The sequence below is a fragment of the Aulostomus chinensis genome, chromosome 4 (assembly GCF_037954235.1).
Source record: "Aulostomus chinensis isolate RoL2024-O1b breed Wild chromosome 4, RoL_Achi_v1.0, whole genome shotgun sequence".
Taxonomy (NCBI): Eukaryota; Metazoa; Chordata; class Actinopteri; order Syngnathiformes; family Aulostomidae; genus Aulostomus; species Aulostomus chinensis.
This window is the reverse complement of record NC_141323.1, coordinates 23,212,318-23,220,321: the sequence shown is the minus strand read 5'-3', so window position 1 is coordinate 23,220,321 and position 8,004 is coordinate 23,212,318.

Here is an 8,004-nt window from a genome sequence, read left to right as displayed (position 1 = left end):
CCATTCATGCCTATAGGTCTCTAAAGTTTCCACTGTGGATGTAGCAAGAAACCATATGGGGGCGAAGTGCACTGAGGCTCCCTTTGACATCTCTTATGTCTTTTGTGTTGTGCAGGGGAAAATGGGGAATTGACTCTTTTTCCAGATGAGATAATTAGAGATTCCACTGAGTCACGTCAGGCGGGGGTGTGTTGGTGGAGGTGAAAGGTTCAGATCAACAAAGCAGACACGTTTATTTCAGTTTCCTGCGCTGATTTATTCTCACTCTCGCCTTCGGATGAGCAGGTATTCTGACATTTGGACATGCTCGGTGAAAATAAATGCTAAATCACACAAAGCCCAAAAGAAAGTAACACATCAAAGCAATTTAGTGTCCACGATCAGCCTGTTCAAACCATCTGGGTGCCATTGTGAAGTGATGTCATGGCTGCTGCTCACCTTTTTTTCGGTTTGTCTTTAATTATTGTCAGGGAGGAACACACAGCCCAGCTCATCAACTGGATAAATATTTGACCGCTGTTCCATAAATTGGCACTGGGGGTTCATTTTAATGACGCATTCTGTCCGAGCTAGACATCTTGCACCGAGCGATGCTCAGTGAATTGGCTCTCGGCAGGTGACCACAGCCTGTCTCTGCGTGAGGTAAATTAAAACTCACATTGCTGTTCAGGAAATAAGAGATTTCATATATTTCTTGAATTTGTCTTAATTATAACCAATGTCAAAGCCTAATCTAGGTAGGGCATCAAATTAATCAAGAAACAGGTATGTTTTTGAACTGAAGGAAGAGTGTGTATGTATGCATGCGAGAGATAAATGCAGAGAGATGCAGCACGAACACGGTTGCAAATGTGATTTTTTTTTGTTTTTTTTTTGTTGTTGTGTACCATTTGGATACATGTATATGTGGGTGTCTACACATGCTTGTGGGAAAATTTTGATCTGCCTCAACCCGGGGGGTTTCACTAACAGGACTCAGGGGTATGTGCCAGCACCATGTAAGAAAGCTCCTAGCAGGACACACAAGCTATGAGGCGTCACGCCTTAACAAATAAGGATCCCACTGTGATTTTAGCCAGTGTCGCTTTAGCTTGGCTTATGGTTTATGCTAATCGCAAATCTGTGAAGGATCACAGAAATCCAAACAGTCTGACATTTTTGATTATCATTCCATGGACAACAAAGGCAGCAAAGGACGAAGGAGACATGAAAGTTTCAGGAAGAAAAGCTTAACATTTAAAGATATTAAAGTAATTTACTAACAGTACTATATAACTGGGGTTGCAAAGCGGGCAATGATTAAAGTGTGTGTGTGTGTGTGTGTGTGTGTGTGTGTGTGTGTGTGTGTGTGTGTGTGTGAGATCACATAAGCAGCTACAAATCAACTGTCAAAAACTTGTACCATTGCATCCGTTGTCACAATATGGTGTCATAAACCACTGTTTCTCTAAGCTTGAGTGGCATGTATGTGCTGTAAAGTAGCATGTCATAACTCCTACAGAGTGAAATGTCATATTGGGAGATGTGTTATGATGCTGGAGACATGACGGGGTGGGTAATAAGATATAGTGCTGGCATGCATGGTAGTATATTTTGTTCCTTACATAAAGAGCATTTAAACCAGATTCTACATATTATTTTCAGTAATTGAAACATCGCCATATGGGAGTGCAATGAGCCTGCATGATGGGTCAAGCACACTCCTGGTGGCTTTGGATGATTGTCAATAAAGTTAGATTAATCACAGATGGGTGTCAACTTTGATCCCATATTTCCAGGAGCTGCTGGAAGCCATTTTGAATCCTCTGAAGCTGGAGTGCAGGCTTCATCGTCACTTGCATTTTCTGGCCCCAGTTATTGTGATAACCTGCTGAGTGAGCTCTTTTGTTTTTAATGTCAGTATTAATCATCAGTCACCTGCTATTGTTTCTCTTCTCATATTTTTGAAGTCTGCTGCTTTTGTGTGGAAATTTGTAACTGATTATGGTCACTCTTCTCTCTCCAAGCTTTCCAGATGTGCAGCTACATGTGCAGAAAGTCATTATTCAATCCCTTGTTCCTTGAGGGATAGGTTGTTTATTTGCATTCAAAACCTAATCAATCGCAGTAACATGTCTCATTTTGATCAGAGAGATATTTTTCTTTAATGAGTCCATCAGTTGATGTCTGTTCTCCAGTCAGGCACAAGCTGTCAAGCACAAAGCCTGCCTCCTTTGACAGTTGGACCAATAAAATGTTTTGATCAGACAGCCTCAAACAGGCCTTGACTTGGAGGTAAAAAGGACTTATGGTAATGTTGTTAATCGTGTGAGGGCGTCAGGGTTCAGCTGATGTCATGGTCAGCTTCAAAAAGCCTTACTTATTAAATTCCACTCATTCTGCGTGGATGTGTGTAAAAAAGAAAAATCTTTGTAGATCTGAGCATGTACAGGTGCCAATTCTTGCTGTTCAAAGTGACACCTCAACTCTTTGGCCCAGCCATTAAAGACGTGGGCCAATTTTTGCATTTCTATGAGAATAACAGTTGGACAAGAAATGAGCTCATTAGGTACAGATCCTGCAGCCATGTTCTCTTTTTCAGCTCAGTTTATGAAAAATGCTCTGTAACAAATGCGGTTAGCAAGAAACTCGTGATAAGAGGGTTGTACTAGTTAAAAGAGACCGACAAACTAACTGTAATCAAACTCTTTGGATTCTTTATGCTGAGCTGTTATGGCAACAGGTTCCCACGATTATTTTCTATATGAATACGAAGGTGGGACAGATGTTTTACCAGAAAGACTCAAGTTGCCATAACTGCTAATCTGAATAGAACTGAATAGGATAATCTGTTACAGGATGGCAAGTGAGTTTACCCATTTTGTGCAGACCCCTAACTGCAATCCAGCAACGCTAGACTCAGATCCAGCTGGAACGAAAATCCTACCCCAGACAGGGATCAACTGGTGTCATGGGGGTTACCCCTTTGCCCTCCTGTAAGTAAGTTACACACTGTTAGACAAGCTTTTTTATGCAGCCAATTGACATAAAATCCTCTGATTAATTCCATCTAGCCAGTTAATAGTTTTGGTGCTTGTGCTATCACCGTTGTTGTACTACTTTCCCAGCATTCAGGTATTATTCTCCTTTTTCTTTTCTTTTGCTAGTTTGCTCGTATTAGCATGTTGCATTAGCACAGTGTGGTGGCAGGAAATTAAGGAGAAATTAAGTCATTTCAATATGCTGTGCCATTCATAGTGACAGTAATTTCACATTAAAAGCCTTCATGATGTCTGATTGTTATGAAGTGGAAGTGGGAGTGTTCCTCGTCAGGGGATGTTTCTTTGGCAACTATGGAAATGCACTTGTAGAGGCCCAGATACATATTTAATGATGATATTTATGTGTTAACATGTTATGTGGAATCTCTTTTGTATGAATCTTGTGTATGTTGATCGATATGTTTGAACAAACTGGTTTGTCTCATAAGGGGGGCTGCTGGTATAATTATACCCGTAATACCCCTATGGGCTGGTCCCCTGGTCCCACAGGGGTCATGCCCTTGTTTTAGCTTGACATAAATTTCCTTAGGTCAGTTTAAAGAGTTTTCAAATTTCGACTCTGACTTTGACTCGCCCCCCCCCCCCCCCCCCCCCATATTACTTAAATTACATTTGTTCAACTGCAGTTAGCACATGTGCATACAAGAAGTACCAGGTGAAAATGTGATGCCAAGCCTCCATTTTCTACAAGAATGAATGTGTCTCCCTGCGTATCAAACTACAGTTTTGGGCATATCTGTGTGTTATTCTGTTTACTTTTCAAGACGAGCAGCAAACACTGTGTTAGGAGAGGTTTACAGATGAAGTGTGTGTCTGTATGTGTGTGTGTTTGTGTATGCCAGGGAAAAGCCAGAAACAGAGATGCATGTTTGTTTTGGGCCAGATTCCTTTTTGTTCTTTCATGTTTTTTTTGTTTTGTTTTGTTTTTTTCTGAACAAGGATTAGGCTTGTCGGTAGTGTGTGAGCCAACTGAGCCACTGCACACTCCAGTAATCAGGCAGCTTGCCAAACAAACAGATGAAGTCAACAGAGAGACATTCCTTGAGTCTTCTGAGATGTGACTATAACAGATGCAACGCTGACACCGACGCTTGACACAGTGTGACAGCCTAGTGTGTCTACACAGTCGGCTCCACTTTGACTTATTTTGAAGAGAAAGAAGTGTGTGTGTGTGTGTGTTGGGGGGGGCTATGCACATGATCACACACAAGATAATGTTTGTCAGCAGCAACAGCGCTGTCACTATGTAAGAGAGACAATGGGGGAGATTTCACGGTATAGTCATGTTGCATGTACAGTCCTCTGAAGACTTCCATACGTGTGGGAGCCCACACAGTCTTTTCTTTTCTTTTTTTTGAGGTGCAGTCTTTGATTTGTTCTTTGCATGATTTAATGTCTGAGGTGAACCATGGCCATTACACAGCACAAGGTCAAAATCCCATTACTTAAATGCAATTTATCCATGATTTTTTTTTGGTTATAGGCCACATGTCTCAAATATATCTACGCATGGCCACCCAGATAGGCAGAGTGAAAGCACTGCATGCTGGTTAACGGAGTTCTTGGCTTTGAGCAGCTCTAGGGGATGGAGTGAGGGAGTATCTGTATCCAGGTAATTACAGTCTGAGAGGGCACAGAGGTCCTCTGTGATTACACATCAGCCCTGTAATGGATTCAACACTTATAGACGGAGAGAGCGCTGCATTCCTTACCTTCCCATTGCAAAGGCAAGGGACGGTGGGGCGAGAGCTGGCAAGGTGGGGCGGGGTAGCTAGGTATATCTGCAAGATGGATTACGTGGGGTTTGCCGAGTTCAACATTGACACAGATTCATCGTAAATCATTATGCTGGGGACCTGGAGTGATTTCTGCATTAGGAGCAGAAAATGGAGTTCAGCCAGTCAATGAGGGAGGGCATATTTCACATCAATCACCTCCACACTCTCATGTTACCAAGGCTTAAATCTCACTTATACTGTTACCAATAGGGTTCAATGGCTATGATGGCAATCAGCAAGACACTGACTGCACTAACAATACCCTACTGACTCTGCAGAGGACACAGCATGGAGCTCCCTTACCATTTATTTAAAGTGAATTATATATTAAATGAAATGGAAGGAAATTAAGAGTTCATGGTGGATTTTTAAATTACAGTTTGCAGAAAACTTTTAACTCAAGTTGGCTAACATTCACGCTTACTTCCCACAGCAGAGATAACAAGACTCCAACTAACCAAAACTTTGATACGGAAAAGTTCTGCACTCACTTCTATGTGGTGTCAGTTTGAGACTGACCTCTACTCAATAATGTTAAACAGAATAACAACCATCTTTGTTGACATATTTATTTTTTTGTGACCCAAACCCTTAAATGTAGAACACATGATAGAACGTATGATTTAACCAACGTCACATAATATGCCATTGTTAAGAACTGTTTCATCAGTTATGAATGAACAAGCTGTAAATACATTTGTTCCCTGACAATAATTTTTTTTATATCAAGTTCCGTTACATATTGTAACGTCCCTCATTGACTGACACGGAGACGTTAGCCAAGTTAGTGACGGTTTATTGTCAGGATTTACACCGGCTACTGAGGGCCGTGACCAACGGCACAAAAACAAACTGCTTACAACACCAACAGTAACAACCGCTGCACGACACGCATCCAGAAGCTGCCAACTCTCCCTGAGCCCCTGAGGCGTTCACTGGCCCTCTGGGAAAAACAACACTCAACTCACAGAACAGACGGCAATATTAACAGTTTGTTACAATATGTTCCTCCATAGTACTTCTATCCATCCAGTCAGCTGCAGGGCCATCAGGAGCGATGAGGGGTTCAGTATCTTGTTCAAGGATACTTTGACATGGTCACCAGGGGAAGTGAGGCTCGAACCAGCGACCCTTTGGTTGCTAGACGGCCACTCTAACAGTTCTTACATTTGGGTTCAAATATACCTGTGGTCTGCCAAACTTAAACCTTGATGAATGTTGTATATTGACAAAACCAAAATCAAATATACTTTTTTTTTAAGGGGCCACTGCATAAAACATGCTGTCAGCAGCACTCACTGATGCTCTCTGAGACCTTTGATTCAGGAGTGATTTTCTCTAGAAGATCTTGGGAACATTATCAGATTTGAATTAGGTTTCAATGCAATTTTCATGAAATCAAACAGTCTGAGCAGACTCAGACATTGGTCAGCACTGTTGCCTCACAGCAAGAAGGTTCCGGGTTCAAGTCCCGGCTCGGGTACGGGATCTTTCTGTGTGGAGTCTGCATGTTCTCCCTGTTCCTGCGTGGGTTCTCTCTGGTACTCCATCTTCCTCCCACAGTCCAAAGTCATCAAGAGAGGACGAGGCTGATTGATACTCTAAATTGACCGTAGGTGTGACTGTGAGTGTGAATGGTTGTCTGTCTCTATGTGTTGGCCCTGCGATGGACTGGTGACCTGTCCAGGATGAACCCCGCCTCTCGCCCGAAAGCCACTGCGATAGGCTCCAGCCCCCCTGCGACCCTTAACAGGAATAAGTAGAGGAAAATGGATGGATGGAAACAGTCCTTAAAAATACAGTTGATAAATCAGCTATTAAAGCTGACCCAGGGTCTGAAGTACCCTGACATTAGGTTTACTTCATCATGTCACTTTAAAATCCACAATATTTCTTTCTCAGTCAAATTACATTTGGAGCTATCCAGCAATGAGATTACATCTTTTGTTGCCAACCCAGAACGCCGCCTCCGTTTTGATCTCACCTCTACACCTGTTATGTTTCCTTTCTTCAGATTCAATAACTTTATTGTACTCGTGTAAGCACTAAAAAAAAAAAAAAACTTAAATGTTACATTACAATGATAAAAAGTTGTGGGCCAGGTGTGTAAAGTTCTCTACTTCTTAGCACTATCAGTGGCTTGGCTAACGCAAGTAATTCTTCAATCAGACATGGCACTGCATGGAGGCTGCAGGGCACATGGGTTTCTGTCCGGTGGAACTCTTCAGCCGATGAATTGTATCCACTGACAGTTTCTTTTTTTTGTTCCCATGGTTGTGGGAGAAAACCATTTTTTCATCTTCGAGCAAGTTAGGAAACGTATTGTGTGTTCAAGGGACTTCATTTTCTCACCTCAGAGGAAATGGACATAGGCCTACTGGTTACTATTCCCAGAGGACCCGCCCATGACCCCACTCTGCCTCTGATGGCCTTGTTTTTGGTGCCTATAAGCTTGTGGGGTGGGGCACATCAGAGTCTTAACCAATCAGAGACAGAGCAGGAGCCAGCCTTTGCAGAATGCTGGTAGAAAAGAAAAAAAAACTTCTTAATTTTTGACGGCGGATTCCGACAGGATACAACTTTTTTTTTCTTTTTCCTTCAGGTAACCCCTGATGTTAACTTTGCGTACCCCTGGAGTGCATAATTTAGTCTGGGCATCAAGGACATAAATTTGTAGTCATTTACGAGAGAGTTCTGCAAACACTTATCCACACGTCTTCAATCCTGACTTTTATCAATTGACCAAAAATAAACAATCAGCAATCACACACTGGGGTAACCTCTTTTTGTCTCCTAATGTACAAGTTGACACCAGTTCCATCCACAGACTGACAGGGGGAAGCAGCTTACCCCGCCCTCATTACCAACATCAGTGTGCCCTTGAGCAAGGCCCTAACCCTCATTCTATTCCTCTAGGTGTGTAAAAGAGAATATCATTCTTAAGGAACTACCCTCCAATAAATTCAAGAGATAAACAAAAGGGTAGTGGTCTTAGGTCTGATTTGTGGAGAACATACGACATGACTTTATATCAGAGGGCCCAAGTATGTCCCCCTGAGAGCCAGTGTCAATAGCAGACACATATTTTATCGTTCAAATTCCTATTGTGTCGGTGCCACTGCTTCTGCAACTTTTTTTTCTTCTTTTTCTTTTTTTTCTTACTTCATTCACATCAAAAAGCTTGT